This window comes from Myotis nattereri (genome assembly GCF_964212035.1).
Source record: "Myotis nattereri genome assembly, chromosome: 2".
In the NCBI taxonomy this organism is placed as follows: domain Eukaryota; kingdom Metazoa; phylum Chordata; class Mammalia; order Chiroptera; family Vespertilionidae; genus Myotis; species Myotis nattereri.
The window spans coordinates 52,736,921-52,759,842 of record NC_138076.1 but is presented as its reverse complement, the minus strand read 5'-3'; positions in this window follow the sequence as shown (position 1 = coordinate 52,759,842).

The following is a 22,922-nucleotide window of genomic DNA, read 5'->3' as shown; positions in this document are numbered from 1 at the left end:
AATGTCCCTTATATCTTAAACTAGAGGCCCGGTGCACAAAAATTTGTGCACTCGGGGGTCCCTCATCCCAGCCTGTGCCCTCTCATAGTCTGGGACCCCTTGGGGGATGTCCACGCATGGGAGGCCTGGATAGTGGTGGGGCGGGCGGCACCTCACGCTGTCCTGCCCCGCTGCCCCGGGTCGCAGATGGCAGGCCCAGATGGAGGCTTGTGGTGTCCAGCCCCACCAGCAGTATGCAAATTTAACGGCCATCTTTGTTGGGTTAATTTGCATACTATTATGATTGGCTGATGGGCATAGTGAAGGTATGGTCAATTAGCATCTTTGTCTTTTTATTAGTGTAGATAATCAGTTTAAGATTAGATATAATAAATACACACATATAAGTATAAGATTATATATATATTCTTATACTGGAAAAACTGTGCCATTGAAAAATATCTAAATTATTGGTGAGAATTCTTTCCCTTTTCTCAGAGACTCCAGGTACATGCTGGCCTAACAGATAATTCAAAGCCTTTGGCAGTATATCTGCAATAGTCACAGAAAAGAGCATATCCCATTTAGAGTTCAAGAGTAAGAACCAGGATATCAGTACTTTAATATAGAGAGATTTTCTGAGCTCTAGAAAGTCACATAACTTATGTCCTACACTAGTTTTATTCCATGCTCAGGGATGTGTTTTAGGAAAACAGGATGTTATGTAATTGTGCTAGTAATAAATAAAAGCAGGTATTATTTTGAAAATTTATATGTATCAGGCTCTCCGTTCAAGGCTTTAAATGCACTGTCACTTAAGTTTTTGCAGTAATCCTACAAGGTAGATTGTATTACTACCACTATTTTTAGGTGAGGAAATTGAGATTGAATATACTCAAGAAAACAGAAGTAATGTAACTTGAACTAATATTGAAGGTGGATTTTTATTTTAAGGAACATTTTTCTTGTTACCATTGTAAACCATTATTTAAGGAAAAGAAAAAAAGATCTGAAAAGAGCCCTAACTACTATTCTAGGCTCCTACATATATTGAGCAGACACTATGTGTTTATTAAATTTAATGACACTAGTATGTGAGTTTGCATTGCTCATAATAATGCCTATCTAAACAATAGCTTGGATTCTTTTTTCTTTATAGCAGTCAAAATAATTCTTTTTACACCTCCTAATACAGTGCTTTATACATAGTTATTTGTTTAATTCTCAAACCAACCCTACTATTATTCAGATTTGACCGATATGGAAACTGAGGCACAAACATGACAAAGCTCTGTACAATGTCACCTGGCTAGAAAGTGATCCATATAGGACTTTAACCAGGTACACAGTCTTTAGGGTCCTTACATTAACCATTATTATTGTGCGTCTCTGAATATCTTCAGACATCAGAAATAAAATGCCTTCGCTTCAGTCCCTAGGAGAAAGATTTACTTTCACTCTTAAATTACTAATATTTTAATTTAAAAATATATATGAACCATATATGAATGCCAATTTTGCTTCTTACTAAAGTAAGTCCTTCAAAAATAAAAATAATAATGCATATTGATGTATAAAAGCAGCTATGGAATAAAGTCATCAAATGTTCTTAGCCAATTCTCTTTTTATATAATTTTATATTTAATAAATAACACAAAAATTTTCCTAGGTTTAAAAATCTTTCTCTTGAAAAAGCAACGCTCTTCCTTCAAAAGGAATGGCTTTAGTTTTATGTAGAAAATAAATCATCCATAATTTACTTTAATAGCTAAATTATTCTGAAGTACCAACAAGAACCATGAAGCTACTTTACATGGATAGTTTTGAAAAATGTAGTAACATAACACTAACTGACAATTTGATATACGAACATTTGTGAAACAGGATATTTTTAAAATCACAATAAATACATTAAAATTTAATCATATATATATATATATATATATATATATATATACACACACACACACACACACACACACACACACACACACACAGCCAAAGTGACATTACAACTGAATGACCAGAACTACCAGAACAACCAGTCACTTTGACTACCAGGGGGGCTCAGTGTCACTCAGCTGCGACATTGAAAGCCTCTGCCACCTCCACGGCAGTACTATCCCCAGTAGCAGTGGCAGGTGCAGCAGGTTGGGATGAGGGGGAAGCGGTGTGGTGACTGGCCCAGGCTCGGGCTCCTCCCCTTCTGTCTGCCGCTTCCTGCACTACTACATCCCTCGGGGGATGTTAGACTGCTGGTTTCAGCCTGACTCCCTCCGGCCATGGGGATCCGGCTGAAACTGGCAGTCTGACATCCCCCAAGGGGTCCCAAATTGCAAAAGGGCACAGGTCAGGCTGAGGGACCCCACTGGGGCACAAATCCATGCACTGGACCTCTAGTAAATACATAAAATGAAAATCTAGACTGCTATAAGGCCATACATTACTGTAATGTGAGTAGAATAATTTCACCAAAACATAGAGTCCAAGGCCCACCTTTTCATAGACCTAATTCTCAAGTCATTCCAGGTGGCATAACAGAAAGGAAACACTGGTGTTAATGGAATATTACTGTAAATCTGTAACTGAGAATAACTCTTGAGAGTATTGTATGCAGCTTCTGTCTTGGCCACAATCTTTAACATATGGTTCTTAATCTGCGTCTATATTAATCATCCTGTTTTCATTAAGTTCTATCCTGTGACACAAGTTATTTTTACTTGTAGCATTTATTATCTATCTTCTATTTCAGTGGTTCTTAAACTTCTGGCCTTTTAAATATAGTTCCTCATGTTGTGACCCAACCATAAAATTATTTTCGTTGCTACTTGATAACTGTAATGTTGCTACTGTTATGAATCGTAATGTAAATATCTGATATGTAGGATGGTCTTAGGCGACCCCTGTGAAAGGGTCATTTGACCACCAAAGGGGTTGCGACCCACAGGTTGAGAACCACTGTAATCTATTTAATCATCTATATATTTATCCGTTCAATTATTTAGCTCCACAAATATATGGACCATAGAGAAAAGCACTGACCTAGCATTGTCAAGGATGCAAAAGTATGTCAATGACATTTTAGCCTAATGCAGAGAGGAGAGAGCAAACGAAAAAATGCAGAGGAAGTATAAGACACGGACACTAATTATATCTCATACAACATTAGTGTCTCACTATCTAGGATTGGAGAATTTGGGCTCAATGCATGTTTATTGAAAGAATAAGTGAACTACAATATCAGTGTCAAAATGTGCCTTCCTAACACAACACAAGTAGAAATTAACACAATAATTAGTGCAGTAAAAAATTATACCGTAGTTAGAGTGAAATGGGGCTATACCTTCTTCCTCAAGTATCTGTGAATTTTAGTCCTTTTATATTATTGTGGCTTCTCTATCATCCTCGTATACCTTGGACCTCAGGACCAAGGTCATTATCCAGAATAAAGACAGCCAAAAGCCACCGTCTGACCCATGAATTTTTATCAGTTGTATATATATTTGCAACTCACCTACACATTTTCATTGATTTTTAATCTCTAGGATGATGTACAGGGGATGTCAGGACATGAAGACAATGAAAATAATGGGACTTATTGAATGATTACAGAAGAGAAGATACAAAATGAGTTATGAATTTGCCAGATCCTGACAGTTTTTGTTTTATTTTCCCCCTAATTCCTACATTCTATTTTGTCTATGGTGGTGCTGATTGATGATGAAAGGCATGTTCAGTCCTCTACTGGCTTAAAAAGACTCATTCTATTCTGGCCTTAGTGGGGAGGTAATTAAGAATTCTGTTCATTTGCTCTAAGATTCAGCATAAAATCATATTGTTGATAGTTTAATCTTAAATTAATACCTTATTCAAATGAAAGTTTGCCATTTTCTTGAATCTGGTTTCAACTCGAAATTCTAAGTTCCAAGCCCTTGCTTCAAAACCTTATTTCAAAGGACTTGTTCTATAAGACTTGTGAATTAAGGATTATTTATCACTGGTCACTGAGCTGCAGTGGGAAATTCTGTTACCTCATATAGTTTTGCTCATTTTGAGATTGCCTGGCCATTTGGAAAGCACATCCTGGGAGGTACATTAAAAATAGATGAATTTCAGATAATCCCTAGAACTCTGCTATACCATATGAGCACCAAAGATTTCCCTTTGTAGAGCCCCTGGTTGTTCCATGGGTTCGAACTGCATGGCATTGAGTTTAGAAGTATGCCATGACCAATAATGGTTACAAAAGGGGTCCGGTATTTAGACCACCTTTCATAGTGTGGAAAAGGTCTTATAGATCTGGGTCAGAACAGGCTTTAAAGAATTTCCTGAACTCAGTTTTTTCCTAAGATCTCTGGTGGCAGGCATTAAAATGCAGGCTCAAAAAATTAGATGTCTAAACTCATAATTCTAGCATTGTTTGCTTCAGAACCATGAAATTGGAGAGTTCAACACTGTCATTTCCTCATCCTTTTCATTCACTGGAAGCACACACAGATGCTGGGACAGCTGGTTTCATTGGCAATGGGTCTTTATTGCTTGAAAGAGTGTGCCCTGCATGTCTGGGTCTATGCCCTCTGAGAATTCTAAACATCTGCCCTTTCAGAAAAGCTTTCTATCCATAGTGCATTAGATTATATTGCTCAAGTTCAATACATACCAAAAAGGGGCCCTCAGGCATTCTGGAAACTTTGATATAAATAACACTCAAACTTATGTTCCAGTCTCTATATACTCTACTCTTATTATAGAGATATAATCCTCATGGATACAATTTACTCCTAGAGAGAAATTTTATGTTTCTTCTATTCAGAAAGCCTAATTCATCTAGTGATATTTTTCTAAAATGTGTGCATACTAATCATGAGGAAATTCTCTTATAGATCAAATCATTGTGGTTCATTTCCTACTGTCTTTGGTGGAATCTGTTTTTCTTTCAGAGTGAAAATTAGATTTCTAACAGCCCCTGGGCCATGATAGTTCAGTTGGTTGTAAAACAGGCTAGCCAGTGAAAAGCCCATGACTGGCTATCCAAGAAGATCTGTATCATTAGGCATTGTCTAGCTTTTAGAACATATAAGGCAGCTGGGGGTCTTTTGGTTGCATTTTTGTTTTTGTTTGTTGGTAGAACTTCCACACAGGATTATTAATCCAAATGTAGAACTCAAATTGTGAAACGAGTCTTAGGAATTAAATAAAAGTTTAGTTACATATACTATGTATAAATAGGCTGATACCAAGTCTCTGAAGGCTGGAGAGTATAATGGTTTAGACCAGGGGTGGGCAAACTTTTTGACTCGAGGGCCACAATGGGTTCTTAAACTGGACCAGAGGGCTGGAACAAAAGCATGGATGGAGTGTTTGTGTGAAGTAATATAAATTCAAAGTAAACATCATTACATAAAAGGGTACGGTCTTTTTTTTTTTAGTTTTATTCATTTCAAACCGGCCGGATCTGGCCCGCGGGCCGTAGTTTGCCCACGGCTGGTTTAGACCAAATATTCCAGAAAACAAGTGTTTGGATATATCTTCCATGACTTCTACTTGGATCTTTCTACGAAGATTTGTGCAATAGGCCTTCCTTCCCTGGTTGCTGGCACCGGCTTTCCCCCGGCACCTTGGACCCAGGCCTTTGGTCCTGCTGCAGCGGAGAAGCCAAGCCTCTTCAGTATTCAGTCTTCAGTCTTCCCTCCACGCCTTCCTATGCAAATTAACCGCCACCTTTGTTGGGTTAATTTGCATTGTTGCTCTGATTGGCTGGTGGACATAGCAGAGTGATACCAATTTGCATATTTCTCTTTTATTAGTGTAGATAAGATACTCATCCTATCTAATAATAGACAAACATTGTAATTAACCATACCTCCAACACGCTTCCCATTGGCTAATCAGGGCAATATGCAAATTAACTGCCAACCAAGATGGCGGCCAGCAGCCAGGCAGCTGAAGCGAATAGGAGTCTTGCTTGCTCCCGTGATGGAGGAAGCCAAGGTTCCCCGCCTGCCACTGCTGGGCTCTGAGCTGCAGTCTAAGAAACAATGTTGCAAATATAGAAGCTAAACAATCCACAGAAACCTGCTTTCAGCCAGCCGGGGACTCAGAGCTGGAGTTGCAACAGTGTTTCAATTATAGAAGCAAAACAAACCCAGATACCTACTTTCAGCAGCCGAGGTCTCAGAGCTGGAGCCGAGCCTCAGAGCTAAAGCTGGCTCTCAGTTCCAGTGACAGCCATAGAAGGTAAATAAATTCCAGAATAAAAAAAAAAGAAGAAGAAGAAAAGGAGAGGTTGGGAGCTTCAGTTGCCCGCCAGCCTGAAAACGGCCCTCAGCCCCTCACCCAGACTGTCCAGGCACCCCAGGGGGAACCCCCACCCTGAAGGGGGTGTGACCAGCTGCAAACAGCCATCATCCCCTCATCCAGGCTGGCCAGGCACCCCAGTGGGGACCCCCACCCTGCTCCGGGACACCCTTCAGGGCAAACCAACTGGCCCCCACCCATGCACCAGGCCTCTATCCTATATAGTGAAAGGGTAATATGCAAACTGACCCTAACAGCAGAAGGACTGGGAATGATTGGTCACTATGACACACACTGACCACCAGGGGACAGACACACAATGCAGGAGCTGCCCTCTGGTGGTCAGTGCGCTCCCGCAGGGGGAGCGCTGCTCAGCCACAAGCCAGGCTGATGGCTACCAGTACAGCGGTGGTGGTGAGAGCCTCTCCTGCCTCCTTAGCAGCGCTAAGGATGTCCGACTGTAGTTTAGGCCTGCTCCCCGCTGGCAAGTGGACATCCCCCGAGGACTTCCAGGCTGCCAGAGGGATGCCTGATTGCCATCTTAGGCCCAATCCCCCGGGGAGCAGGCCTAAGCCAGTAGGTGGTCATCCCCCAAGGGGTTCCAGACTGAGAGAGGGCACAGGCCGGGCTGAGGGACCCCCTTCCCTCTGAGTGCACAAATTTTTGTGCACTGGGCCTCTAGTAATTGTATAAGAGAATATGGGTAATTGGTGTTCCTCATCATTGTTCCTTGCACCTAGGCTCTTAAGGAATATATATTAATTTGCTAATAAATGCAAAAGTACATGGGGCTTATAATCACATGGGGCAGAGATCTCTAAAGATCAGATTTTGCATTCCAGATTTTGTGCAAAATGATTTAATAAAAAAGTGGGAAATAAATATAATTTCAGATTCTAACTCTAAAATGGTTTCAATGTATATGATATATTCAGTACAAAAATAAATGCATAACTACATCTATAAATATGAAGTTTCTTTTTTTGTTGATAGGGCTTTATGATAAATAATTAGGAGACCTCTGGAATCAAAGCATCTCAGATGCAGAGCATATCAAATAAATCCATGTCTATGTGGTAATGCTTCCATCATATATCCTGTAGATGTACTGCTCATTTAAATAAAACATGTCATGAGGGAATGATAAAGAAATATAGTTCCTTAGCAAAATTATGTATCCACAGCAAATAGCTAATTAATTACTTTATTTTTATTTTTTTGGTTTTATAATTTACATCAGTATATAAAGTAAAATTGATTCTTATTGGGATCAATTGGTAAAATAAATTTGACATCTGAGAAATATAATTGACCTCTTCTGAATTTCATTTAGGATCTTTTTTTTTTTTTTTAAATATATTTTATTGATTTTTTACCGGGAGGAAGGGAGAGAGATAGAGAGTTAGAAACATCGATGAGAGAGAAACATCGATCAGCCGCCTCCTGTACATCCCCCACTGGGGAAGTGCCCGCAACCCAGGTACATGCCCTTGACCGGAATCGAACCCGGGACCTCTCAGTCCGCAGGCCGATGCTCTATCCACTGAGCCAAACCGGTTTCAGCTTCATTTAGGATCTTAACCTAAACTAGAACTGGCTTCTGTGGTGAGCATTATAAGCAAAATACAGTTGAATAAAATCTGGGGCTTGAAGTAAAACTAGAAATTACCTATTTTATCTTTAGCCATTTTTTTTTTAGGGGAAGTAAAGAGAGCTATTTAAAGTGAAACATTGAGTTAATTAGGAGCATGGGGACAAGTATTGATTATCCTGATCCCCAGGCAAATGTTCTTTTTTCATTAAAGTATATAAAAATCACCAGAGAAACATAGACTTTTTTTTTTTTATTTAGTGTTATGAATACTGTAGCATTTTAGGTATTTGAAATAAATTATAAATGGAACCATGAAAATTTTTATTTTATTTTTTTATTAAAGGTTATGTCTTTTTAATATATTTTTATTGATTTCAGAGAAGAAGGGAGAGGGAGAGAGAGAGATAAATATCAATGATGAGAGAAAATCATTGATTGGTTGGCGCCTGCACACCCCCACACCCCCACTGGGGATGAAGCCTGCAACCTGGGCATGTACCCTGACTGGGAATGGAACCATCACCTCCTGATTCATAGGTCAACACTCAACCACTGAGCCTCACTGGCCAGGCATGAGAAAAATTTTTTAATTTGTTAAATTTAAGTCCATACATGTGTACACTCATGCACACACCCCCCCCCCCCCACACACACACACACTCACAAAAAAGAAAGAGAATAAAATATTTATAAAATCTTATCTAAAAGCAAATATTCCAATAAAGCTTAAAATCTGTTTTTTGGTTCACTTTCATATTATTAAATGTTTTTCAACCAGAATTTAAACAATTAAATGCAAACATAAAAATGCTACCAATTTATACTTAATAAAATTAAACGCTATCATTTTTATGTGAATGGAAAGAATATTTTATTAGAGGGACAGCAACTGTTTTACTTTGTTTTTAGCAACTGGTAATGTTTCTGAAAATTTCAAGAGATTATCATTTGAAATAGTGATCAAAGTAATGGTGTCAATTTAATGATTTTATTAAGTTTTGTATGAGCCATAAACCTGTTATAGCTGCTCATCTTCTCACACACGCTAAGATTGCATTCTGCTTTCTCTGTCAAGGTCAGGCCCCATCATTGCATGTCCTTCCACTTCAGGCTTATGAGACATTGTGCTGGGGAGCATGGGATCTGCCTTCTAAGTGACCAGTGAGGGCCATATAAAGAGCACAGCAGTGCGAGTGAACTGCTAGGAATAGGGTGGGGGAGTGTTAACCTTAGTTAACAATAAATAAGAAATGGGAGATGAGCAGATCAGTTAAATTCCCTCTCTTTACTCTCTTTGGTACTCTTCTCCAAGAAGTATTTCCACCTTTCATCCTTAGCAGGATACCCTACAATGCCAAACTCACAGACCCGTCAAGAGCACTCCTGACTTCTCCAGGGCTCTTTGAACCAAAAGCCAGCACAGTAACACGTCTTACGGAATTTATTCCCAGTATTTTTGGTCCCTGTTCTTTTAGTCCCCACCGCTTGACAACCTGGGACACGCCTCTCCCAGACAAAAATGAAATAACACCTGTAATTCTAATGACACCACTGAAGATAAAGTGAGGGTAGCTTGGGAAACTATTGGCAATTATACATCTACATATCTATATCTATGTTAACACTTAAATGAAATAATAGAATTTGCTATTACAACAAACATGAAATCTAATGGGACCATTTACTGGGCATTATAAAAGGTTATAATTATAATGGACATTGTCAAAAATATTGAAGGCACATCCTTCTAAAAGCAATAGGATTTTTTTTTCTCCAAAAGTATTTCTGCTGAATTTCTAAATGCAAATACTTGCCCAAGTTGTGATATCATCATAAATGATTAATGGTTTACATAAAACATCCTCAGTAAGAATATAAGTTTTGTAATTCTAAGATGTTTTCTGATGAGAACTAAAGGACAGCTTAAAAAATCTTTTAAAAATACATATTTCATTTACAACTGACAATTTCTAAAGACAAAAATTAGTTTATTCTTATTGCATATCACAGTATTCAGGAAGCAGATACTTTATCATTGTTCTTCATGCAATTTGGATAAATGTCTCCACGTTTTGCTTGAGCAATTTTTATGTGGCTCAATTTCCATTTTGTTACAGCTCCGTGGCAAGAGAAACATGTTTTGTGTTTAGTATGTGTAAGATTTATTTTGTATTCCATGAAAATATTTGTTTGTATTCCTTAAACTAGAGTCCCAGTGCACGAATTCATGCCCAGGTGTGGTCTGGCTGACCCTCTTCCCCCCCAATTGGGGCCATTCAGGCTGGGCCGGTTGGGGGAAGGGAAGGTTCGCTGGCTGGCCCCGCCCTCTGGTTGAACTCCACATCAAGGGGACAATTTGCATATTAGCCTTTTATTATATAGGATATGTCTCATCTATCTTTTGCTAAACATAATTTTTAGGAATGTTATTTTTTAAATACTCTAAAGAGACTTTAATAATTTATATTTTCTAACGTATTTCTGGTATGTGGGGTTTTTTATTGGTGCTGTTTTGTTTTATTTTGCCTACTGAGTGGGTATCCACCTACTGTAGTTAACTAGTTTATAACTTTTTTAAATTCAGAATTTAGTGCAGATGTTATTAAACACAGTAATTTAATAAGTATCAAAATAAAAATGTCTTTATATACTTATATTTTTGTTCACCCAAATTAAGTGAAAAATAGGTAAATATTTACTTTGTGAATATCAGCAACATTACAAACTCTAAGAGCAAGACAATATTTATTTATTTAAATAATATATTTCATTTAACTTTTATGTCTATTTTCATTCTGGTCATCATATCAGAGCTGAAAGGGGATGAAGTTTTGTTAGTAAGAACAAACAAAATCTAGCACCCTTGATATTGTAGGTGCTAGATAAGTCTTTGTTAAATTACCAAATGGTCCAAATATTCTAGGATTATTATTATATATCTTATACTATAATATTAAATATTTTGTGCTTTTTATGTATAATGTAGATCATTCATATACTGTTTATATTAAATATTCATGAAATTCCCACTTTAGACATTAGTATTAAGCTAATTATTCTAGTTAAAATATATTTAAATGAAAGTCACATCCTTAGAAAAGATATGGAATATTATTTGCCTATATTTTGAAAAATTCAAATATATTTTGAAATAAAATGTACTTAATATATATTTGGAGGAAACCCTTATCTCCATTTTTCTGAAATACAACGATTTAGTTCACAGCTATTTGTGTCAGTTTCTTTGCTTAATTTAGAGCAGTCATGAAAGACTATTGTGGAAAAACATATTTGATCATTTTATACATTTTAAAATATTTTCATAGTGAGAAGAGTTTAGAGACAGGAGAGGCAGCTTTAGGGAAGGGTCCATGGCAGAGGGATGCATACATGATGGGCAGAGACAGCTTCAAGCTGCCAGATTGTTTACAAGAATGTTACAAGATAAGGGGAAGAAGAAGAGAGGGCACCAGGTGAGCTTTGAAACTTTGAAACTGATACCATGCAGGGAAAAGGGGAACTTGGCCAATTAGGAAAGCATGGAGAGATTATGCTTACGAAGGAAGGGTCCAATTAGAAAATAGGATGAACAAAGAAACTGCATCCAAAATAGGATGAACAAAGAAAATGCCAGCATTTATAAACCCTGAGACAGAGAGACTCATGGGACTGGTTTTTCACATTTTGGAAAGAGAGAGGGCTCTCCCATTTTGGGACCCCTCCCCAGGGGATTCCGCTTTGGGGACCCCTCCCCATGGTGAGTTTGTATATGCTTGAAATAAACCTCCACACTTTTGCTTAAAATCTTTTAGTCCGTGGATTTTATACTTCAAACTGTAGTTCAAGAACCTGCAAGGAGAGTCTGAGCTTGCCATTCGAGGTATCAATAGTAGTTTTATTATCTAGGTAAAATTCCAGAATCTTTTTCTTTTCATTTACAGCTATATAAATGTACTTTATTAACTTTTATTGTATTGACCCATCTACATTTCAGATTCTCCTTACTCAATATATCTTTCAATACAAATCACAGTGTCAACATTTAAAAATACAGATTTTCAGCACTGCAGAAGTTTCGACTTTATATGTTTATTAGAGTATATGATATATGATTTTTTTAAACAGAGTGGATTCTAAGGAAATAAATGACTCTACAAGGTTTGTCTTTCTCTTCAGCCTCAGATAATCCTATATACCAGCCATTCCTTTGTGGGCCTATGCTTGTCTGTTGTTGATTTAAGGTAAGGGCCAGGATTAAACTCAGAAACTCTGCTAAATATGAATATAGAAATAATAAAAACTAGGGTCTAATTAGCAAGACTACAATGATAAGCCTAGCATCATAAAATTACTTGGGATCTCTAATGTTGTATTCAATGTGGCACTCAGTATATGGTATTCAGATTACCATAGATTGTTCTATAACCTAACATACATTTGAAAAACATCCATAAAAGCCATGTTAAAGTATTTTTTTCTGCTTTATTTCAAAAAATTTAGAATGATGTGAGATTATATATATTTTTAAAATATTAGGGCAAAGAGATGCAAAATTGTAAAGCAAAGGAATAGTTGCTACAGAGAAATCTCTCTATATATAAAGAGCCAGGGTCCATAATGTCTAAAATGACCGAACGGATGACCGAACACGGGAAGCCAGTCCTGCAGTCAGTGCTGGACCCAGTACAGACTGCTTCAGCTACGGGCGAGGTGACCCAGCACTGACTGCTGAGGGGGCTGTGGATCAGGCCTGGAGAGAGGCCAAAGAGAGAAGCTGTGGCAGCTGTTGATCAGTCCTTGACTCTTGCTTTCTCTCTGGGCCTCACCAGCAGCAGCAGCAGGGGCGAATGATCAACCCTGCCTCTCTGATGAGGCTCAGAGATAGGCCCAGAGACACTGACTGGCATAGAAACCGACCAATCAGAACCAAATCTGGGTGAAGTGTGAGGAGCCAATGGCTGCATAGGAGGCAGAGCTTTTGATGCTGACTGGCATAGAAACTGACCAATTAGAACCTAATCTAGGTGAACTGAGAAGGCAGAACCTAAGGAGGGGTTTTAAGGGCGACAGCTGTTTGGTGTAAGGTGTGAGAAAGCGGTTCAGTTTTTTAATGACCGGTCTGGCAGTGCCTATAGGTGGCTATCAGTCCAGATATAGGGATTGTGTATTTTTGTCTGCCAAGAGCATCTCCTCCTGTTGCAAAAGGCTTTCCCCTCCCCCATTTAATCAATCCTATCCTATATAATCTATCTATACTAATAAAAGGGTAATGTGCTAATTAGACTGGGTCAACAGGCCATCTTCTGGACATCTGACTTCCTATGGACAAAGCTATGGTGATGGGGGCTGAGGCAGTGGCAGTTAGGGGTGGTCAGGCCAGCAGGGGAGGGCAGTTGTGGCCAAGATCAGGCCTACATGAGAGGGAAGTTGTGGGCGAGATCAGGCCAGCAGTGGAGGGCAGTTGGGGCGAGATCAGGCTGGCAGGGGAGGACAGTTAGGGGCGATCAGGTAGGAAGGCAGAGGGGTTAGGAGCAATCAGGCAGTCAGGCAGAGGCATTTAGGGGTGATCAGGCAGGTAGGCAGGTGAGCAGTTAGGAGTCAGCAGTCCTAGATTGTGAGAGGAATGTCCGAATGCTGTGGGATCGGGCCTAAACTGGCATTCGGATATCCCCCAAGGGGTCCCCAATTGGAGAGGGTGCAAGTTGGGCTGAGGGAACCCCCCTCCACCCCTGGTGCACAAATTTCATGCATTGGGCCACTAGAGTGTTATAAAGTAAAAAAAAAAAAAAAAAATACTATACCAGTTCTAATCCTGGATGACTGTATGATAGTTACATAATTTGTAATGTCCATGAAATTAAACCAAACTAGCAAGCATTCTCCTGTAGTCTTCTTAAGAATTTTCACTTGTAATCCAGAAATCCAGATCTGTACTATTCTCTACCTAATGTATAAAATATATACAAAAGTATGCCTTAGATATATCATATATTAAATATACATGAAATGAATAGTATACTATAATACTATGTTGTATACCATACATAATAGATCTTTTATGTGTGAAAGAGTTGGATATCTTCATGGTCGACCATAGTAATTTTCAGCTCATGAAAATCTATGACATTGTTAGTGCCATCTAATGTCTCACCAGGGATGTGATGTGGAGTTTGCTGTCTTGAATGTATTCCACCTTCACCCTATCTGTTTTACAGTGTCGAGTAACACAATAATTACACAGTTTCCCTAAGGGTCAAAGACATACATAGGAAAGAAATACAGTGGAACCTTGGTTCTCTAACTTAATTTGTTCTGGAAGGCTGTTGTAGAAGCAATTTGTTGGAAAACCTAATCATTTTTCCCATTAGAGACAATGTAAATTGAATTAATTCATTCCAGACCTCCAAATAATTCCGTTTTAACCTTTCTTATATACAGTACATGTCTAATGCGCTGTTTAACCCCTAGAGTGCCGGGAAGCGTGATCGCGCTCCTCCTGTCTTTCGCCAAAAGTGCCGGCAGCGCTATCAAAGCTTCGAAATGGCGTCCAGTTCTAAGTCTGCTTTTATTAGTGATGATGATATTGCTAACTATGTCAATGTAGTAAAGGTTTCCTTAAGTTTTTGAATATGTAACTTCATTTACTTGTGATTCATAATTTTTTTCCTAAACTGCTGTAAAATCAGCAAAAATACCTTGGCAATTTTAGCATAGTTCCTAGGATATTGGTTGGCACTCAAAGGGTTAATCTATAAGTAAACACTTTTTTTCACCTCCTACTAGCCTTATATTTTTAATAGAGGCCCAGTGAAAGAATTTCGTGCACCTGTAGGGACCCTAGCAGCTGCCAGCTGCTGGCCAGGTACTCCCTCTCTTCCCCGGCTGGCCCCGCCCCCTGGTTGAACTCCCAGAAGAACTCCAGTCAAGAGGACAATTTGCATACTGTGCCTTCACTGCATAGGGTTGATTTCAGAGAGAGGAAGGGAGAGGAAGAGGTAGAAACACCAATGATGAGAGAGAGTCAGTTGCTTTCTGCACACCCCCTGACAGGGCTCAAGCCGGCAACCCAGGCATGTGCCCTGATCAAGAATCGAACCAAGGCCTCCTTGTTCATGGGTTGATGCTCAACCACTAAGCCACACCAGCCGAGCTTAAAGGAATCACTTTTAGCATTTGGTCCAGGGATGTCTTTCAATGCAGCATCTTTGCTTATTCATATATCACTGCCTCCTAAATGGCTGTCACTGGCTAACTGCTTTCCTTTATCCAAATCAGAACCATTTTTCAAGCTCTTCAGTTGTCTGTGATCATTGTTTATTTCACACCCTTAGCAATATTAGCACTCTTGCTGGAGTCTTTGTGTTTTTAAATTCTGCTAGTCCTTGATTTTACTACAAAAGCATTCTCTTCTTTGTCGCCTAAGTGATGCTTTTTGTCATGCTGAGATATCAGCTTGAAAGGGGACACAGACACGAGGGGGGTGAGGGCATGTGCGGGGGGGGGGGGGGGGGTGGCCAGGGTGGAAGTCAATGGGGGAAAAAGGAGATATATGTAATACTATATGTAATACTTTAAACAATAAAAAAAAAATCTCAAAAAGAAAAAAAAAAGAAAGGGTTGTCAGTTTGAAAACCAAAGCTTGGTTTCAGAACCGAGACATTTTTTTCTATAAGCAACTTGGCCTAGAACAGAAGTGTTCAAGATGAGAGATGTTTGAGAAACAATGTTTGACTGTATTGAATTTAAAAAAAAAAAACACCACAAAAAACAATTCATAAAGAAATTAAATATTTGTCTATTATGACAGGGCTATGACATCAGACGACATCACTGTGATTTAAGTGTGCTGTGAGCTCAAAGTAGATAATTATTGACCTCCACACTTTATCAGCTGAGTTGTTAGTCTCCTCCCTCTCTTTCTTCTCTCGCCTCTCTCTCTTTCCTCACTCTTTTAATAGCTAAATTATGGTTAAATACAATACATACAATACCAGAAATTATTGTGGTTTTTTAATTCTTAATTCTTATTACTAAATATTGACCATTATTTTAGAGTCCTTCTTTCCTTATGACTAATTTTTTTGTAATTTATACTTATCTTCACTGCCTTGTTATTTTTTTTAGTTCAGAAGTGTTTTGGTAATAAACAGACAGAACATTTATGAAGTTGCTAATTGGGTTCCAAAGACAGAAAAGACCAGGTAGGACCGTCATTGAGCAGGTTCTTTGAGGTCAAAGCAGGCCCAACTGGATCATAGCCAGGAACAGATGAAGAAATCATGCACCCCTTTAAGCTTAAATTTTTAACTGTAAAATGAAGGAAATATGCCTATTTCATACTACACTTCACCATTGTAGAATTTTCTAGTGCCTTGTAGGCAATCAATTTATGTTAGCTATTTTTAGTTCCTTCAAAATAGGCATTCCGTTTCAGACTTAAATTAAAAAATAAAATAAAATCACAATTTTTTTCAAAAGCATATAAAATTCCATCTAAACATTGAATTAGAAAGAAAGCACAGCTTTCATATTTTAAACACTTATTACCTTTAATTTCTTGAACATGATAAAGAAGAAAAATATTATTCTCTTTGGGTTAAAACTACTGGGTTTGCAGTAATTATTTTGAATTTGAAAATACAAATAAGCCTGGTGAGAGAGCTCACTTGGTTAGAGTGTTGATGTGATATGCCAAGGTTGGGGGTTTAATTCCTGGCCAGGGCACATATAACAATAAACCAATGAATGCATAAGTGGAACAACAAACTGATGATTTCTCTCTCTCTCTGCAATCAATCAAAATTAAAAAGAGAAAATACAAATAGAAGAAAAATTCTATATAACAAAGGTTCTGACAGATTATTATGCACTGACACAAAACAATGTCCCATCCCCTTTTAATCACTTAAGAAACATTTTCAGTTTCCCTAAATCAGCTGACTTGAAAATATCTGAGTCACTTTAAATCACACACAAAGAAATCCGGCACACAATATTTGCTGTTGTCCCTGGAAACTGCAGGGCTAATTCCCTATGCAGTGCACATAAAATGTGACTCCTTGTGTCCTACTGGGTTTCAACTGATGAAGTGAAACAGAGAAATGAGAGCATGTAAGTGTTAGCATTGCTTGTTTGCTGGCAAACACATTATTTTTAGGCACCTGACTTCTTTACAAGTATTTGATGTGTGTGCCTGTGTGTGCCTGTGTGTGTGTGTGTGTGTATTTACTCCTCACCCCACCCTTCTTTAGTGAGTACACAACAATAAAAGCTAGAAAAAATATATATGCAATGCAGTCTCATGCTGCCATGAGAATAGTTACTTTGTATTTTTAGTGGCGTAATAGCAAATCAGTTATGTTAATGGTTTTGTATAACAAGGCTAATAGAGATGATTTTCATAGAGTGAAAATCATGGTGCCCTTTGCTGCAGAGATGGGAATTGTAGCATGCTAGCAGCATTATTTCTTCTCTAACTAAAAAGCTGTGCATGACTGAAGTACGACTGCAGATGCTGATTTACCTTGTCTTATCTAGGACAAATAGCAATGGCTTTGCTTCTAGTCTCATTCAAGTAGGACAATTACCAAACAATACAAAGTGGTGAGATATGTTCCTCTTACTCAGATCCAACAGAGTCTAGGACCTATATGCCATTATAATGATTGTAAATTAGTGTGTACGGTGTAATTTGTGTCTGGCTATGGTCTCTTTCCCCCCATCTCCATGACAGTCACAATCTTTACATTCACTAGGGCTTCTGATTTCAATTTATTATTATTATTATTATTATTATTATTATTATTATTAGTGCTACCTGATCCATTTATTTACTCTTCAGTTAATTAACTTAAGGTAATTGAAATAACAGAAAAATAATTTAACTAAATAGTGACATGGAGCTGAATACTATCGTATGCGACCCTCTGCTGCAGAGTAAGCTTGTCTCCCCTACACGCTGGAAGAAGTGAATGATCTTACAGCTAAGAGAAATGTCTGTTTTAGTACCATATTTTGTGCAGGAGGGTGCTTTTTCCCTGCCCAAAATTCATCGCTCTCTACATCAACATTTTGTGGCAAGTGTCAGTACATTTCAGCATTGCTCTCCCCCCTCCCCCCCCCCCCCACGTTTATTGAACAAGTAAACAGACTGAAGTGGCAATACAAAAAAGAAGTATTTCTTCTGGTCAGTTATGAGAATAGTTGGAAACTATGACATGTTTAGTATAAAGATAGTATTTAAGAAAACAGATAGAAATCAACCTTGGAAGGGGTGATTTGGGGTAAGAGAAGTACAGTTTTTTTTGGTGCAAAATAATTGTTATTAATTAAGTAGTATACAATGATATTATATATTTATAAAAATAGAACAGCTATTCAAATAAGTAATTCTTATTCAAATGTGTTACCTTATTTAATAAATGATAAAACCATACCCACCATATGTCCAATTCTATTCCAAATGTTGGGATACAAAGAGCAATGGAATTGGAAAGTGCCTCATGAGCATGAAGAGTAATATAGAAGGTATAGCCATTAGGGGAGACTTCTGCAAAGATGTAGCATTTGGTTTGAGAATTAAATTATATGCAGACAACAATATAAAGGTCAGTACACAGAGCATTAGACAGTTAAAGCAACATGTGACATGGTCATTAATGAACTACAGAACACAGTTAAGGTTTGTAGTGGCTAAAAGAGTGTGGACAAAAGGGGCCACATGCTGACCTGACAAGCTCAGGGGAGGCCTGCATGACAGTTTTGCAAACTCAGAGACCTAAAGTAACCACAAGGATGGTCTGAAATTAAACTTTAAAAGCAGCTATGGTGGGCAGTTACATCCTAGGCTAGTATCTTCACTGACAAGGTCAACCTGTACCTTGACTGAGCCTATCTGTCTTTTTGCATCTATGATAACATACCCTTGAAATGTCTGGGTAACTTGTAACTTCCCTTTTTCTGGACCCCCTGGGGCACAATCAAATGTGCTGGGCTGTGCTGGGCGGCGCCAGGACAGATACCACAAATTCCTTCATTATCATGTTATTTGATCCTGCACCCACCTAAGTATGCATCCATCATTTTACTTTTTATCCAATCCCAGGGGTTTCCCCTACTTTGCTTTATCCCTCCTCCTTAATCTAACACCAAGGGATTTCATGTAAACCACCTATGTCCCTCCTTTGATTGCAATGTATAAATACAAATATAACCCCTCCATTCTCTGGAACATTATCTCAATTCGTTGAAGTTCTGTTTCCCGGCATATGTCGACAGTTTGGCTCAAATAAACGCACAAAAATTCTTTACAGGTTTCAATGTGCTTTTTTATTTTTTCGTTAGCAAGAGAAAAGGTAAGCATCCTTTGGATTCTAAAATGAGAAAAAGAACAAAATAGCATTCAAGTTTTAAGCTTAAGCTCCAGAGAACCGTGGATAATGTCATGTCCCTAGATGGGTGAGAATCAGAAAGAAATGTCTTAGGGGGAACAAGGGCCCTATTTCAGGCATGCTAAACTTTAGATGCTTATTCAATATTTTAGTGGTGCAAATAGATATCTGGCTTTATGAGTTAATTTTTAACCATCATCAGTGTTCTACAAAAGTTCATAGTACACAAAGAAAGATGACAATTTAGTGTCAAGGAAACAAAACTGGGATTAGTATACCTTATGGCCAGTTAATTGTATATCTACTATTTTCTTTCCAAAGGCTTTAAATGTTTGTATCTTGTTATAAAATATATATTTCCTAATTCTCTTAGACTATCTGTTCTGCCAAGCACGTATTCATTAAGTAAGTATATATCTGGCATCCAATATGTGCCATGCCCCACTCAATTTTAACTATCATATTAGTATCTAATTTTGGAACATGTAGATAATTAATATTTATTCCCAAAAACATGGGCACTACTTTGCAAATGGTTTCAAAAGGAAATCCATTATTAGGCATAATACAAATTATTATTTTCTCTACTTATTCTACAACTATAGTCTCCTTGTCCAACACTGGTTAGACACTGTGCCAAGCACTGAGTAAACACTGGTAAATGCATGAAGATTATTTAGGTGTGTAGTGAATAGTGATGCACAACTTTAAAAATAAGATCAACTTGCCCAGCTGGCATGGCTCAGAGGTTGAGTGTCAGCCTATGAACCAAGAGGTCATGGTTCAATTCTCAGTCAGGGCACATGCCCAGGTTGCCAGCTCGATCCCCAGTGGGGGGTGTGCAGGAGGCAGTCAATCAATGATTCTCTATCATCATTGATGTTTCTCTCTCTCTCCCTCTTCCTTTCTCTCTGAAATCAGTACAAATACATTTAAAAATAATAATATTAGATCAAGTAGAGAATTAGGAGATATGTAATGCAAGAGAGACTAGGAAGCCAATTTGAAACTCAAATTGGTTTGGTCTGTCTATGCACAATAATTCCAGGATGAAGCCAATAGCCCAGTGTCTCTCAGCCTAAGCACTATGGACATTTTTGTGTAGACAGTTTCTTGTTGTGCAGGCCATTGTGTAGTTTGTGGGATGTTTAGCAGCATCCTGGCCTCTATCCACTACATTCCAGTTACAATCTCCCAGTTGTGGCAAAAATATACCCACCATGTGGCCAATTCTATTCCAAATGTTGGGATAAAAAGAGCAATGGAATTGGAAAGTGCCTCATGAGCATGAATTAATACTATATAAATTATATAATTCTCTTGTCTTAATCAAACCTTTTCAGAATCACTTCCACATTTCTTGCAACTACCTTCTAATGCTTCATATATGTCCTGACATCCTCTCTAAAGAAATAATTCTAAGTTAACATTCTTAATATTCTTTCTGATATCATAAAAGCGGAAGATAAATTGATGACTAGTATGGCCATCACAATTACCTGAGGGTAGATTTTTAAAGCCAAAATCGTTTTATGATTTACCTAAAATTGTATGGAAGGTTTGGATACAGACATAGCACTAAAATGCATGACACCTGCATCTCGTTCTATGTTCTTTCCACTAGAACACTTACTTTATACGTGCCCATTTCTCATGATAGTGCTATTAATTTTCTCTAAGAATCAAACATGGCTTCATGTTTACTCTCCAGGTATTTTTAATATTTGTTCACACCAATCCCTCATCTAGTCAATCATAGAGCCTTGTAAGTGATTCTAAATAACTTTTTAGAGCAGCAGTAATTCTAACTACCTTTTATTTCCATTTCTACTAGTGGTCTCCCTCAACTTCTATATTTAGATCTACTGGTTACCTCACGTTTGTACATCTGAACTGGGCTCCAAATTATTCTGTGTGTTTGGTGTCTCTGTCCTTTATGTAGGACACTACAACTAGATGAATCTCAGGACACCACTGTAATTATATCTCCCCTTTATTCCTAAACGTCACATAATTCCTCCAATCCTAGAGAGCACATTTTAGGTTATGTACTACTGTTCTCTGTAAGGAAAAATTATTTTTCTTTTTATGGGCATCCATAATGGATTTATAGGAAAATTACCACCAGACTTTTACTCTGGCAGAATTGCTTTCCTCACCCTGAAAAAATTTGAACACTGTCTTAAAGACTTTCTTATGTTGCTTCCTGTGCCAAAAAGCTCATTTTATCTTCCTGTCCAAACCCTATTCTTTTTTTTCGAGCACCAAAGACTTCTTCCATTAGGAAAACTAGCCTATTTCAATCCACAGTGATGTCTCTCTCTTCCAAGGCATTAACTTTTACTTATTTTTAATTAATAATTTGCTAATGACAATATCTCAGAATTACTTTTAGACTAGTTTAGGATTTTAGAATTTCTAGGCAAATGAAAGAAGTCAAGCAAAGGTATCATTTGAGATCAAAACCTAGTTTCCCTGGGATCCCCCGGGAAGGGCTGGCATTCAAAATGTGCAGCAGAGTGTATCCCACCTCCAGACAAGTGAGATGGGGTTCTGTAGCCACTCTTGGGGGTGGGGAGTGCTAGGCGAGGCAAGGTGGAGTCTAGGCTTGTCTGTATCATGTAGCTTTAATAGCGCATAATCTTTGAAAGACAGTAGAGGTCAGAGAGTAGACACAGGCTCTCAAAGATGAAGGATAGACACACAGATTTCAAAAGAGATCACATTGAAGCTGGACAAAGCAACAATGACATATATTAACCACATATGTCATTTTAAAATTTGCAGTGCTGTTAACCATTAATGTATTTATTCCTTCCTGGATTTCAATAAATAAAAAGGCTTTGGCAGAAGGATTGATTCACATTATATGCCTTTTGGTACCTGCTCAGTAGTAAGTTTTGAACAGTCATTGCTTGGACAATATTTAACTTATATTTCAAATTAATTAACACTTATCATGCTTATGTTATAGGTTAGGTTGTAGGTTTTAAAATTATTAATAGTGTCATGAAAAATGAAAAAACATTGTTATTTGACCATTTGGGTTTCCTTTTCCCAGTTTTATAGCAGAAGCCTGGGAATATGTAGGAAAATAATTGCCATGATTTTCAATTTACCATATAAAGTATTTGGCTCACTTCAGCAGCTTCTTTTCTTGGATCACTTGGGATCTTCCCTTTTTGTGAGTTCTTTAATACTGATATTCCACCTCTGCCAGCCAGTGTGTCTGCCACAGCAATTGCAAATTAAAATGCAGTTCTTTTTCAGGATATTTCAATTATAGCTCCTTCAAGTCCATCACATAGCAAAGACTAATCTTATCATGCACAGTGTTTTAACTTTTTGTATATGACTCTATAGATTTTCATTGAATTTTTTTTTTCTGGCTTTTATCAGAGTGACTGTAGCTGTAGTGTGAAGAATAGAATGAATTTGGTGTTTAGCCAAGGGGAATAATGCAACATTTGTAAGGGGACATTTTATTTTTTTTATTGAAAGTCTATTTTTATCAATACATGATTAATTTATCTTTAACTTTACTTCTTGAATAGAGAATGTTCTTCTAACCCCAAGTAATCTAGAAGATATAATTTTCAATAGGTGATTTTTTTTATTTAATGACACTGCCCAGGCTTGAATAGTATTAATCAATCTGTATA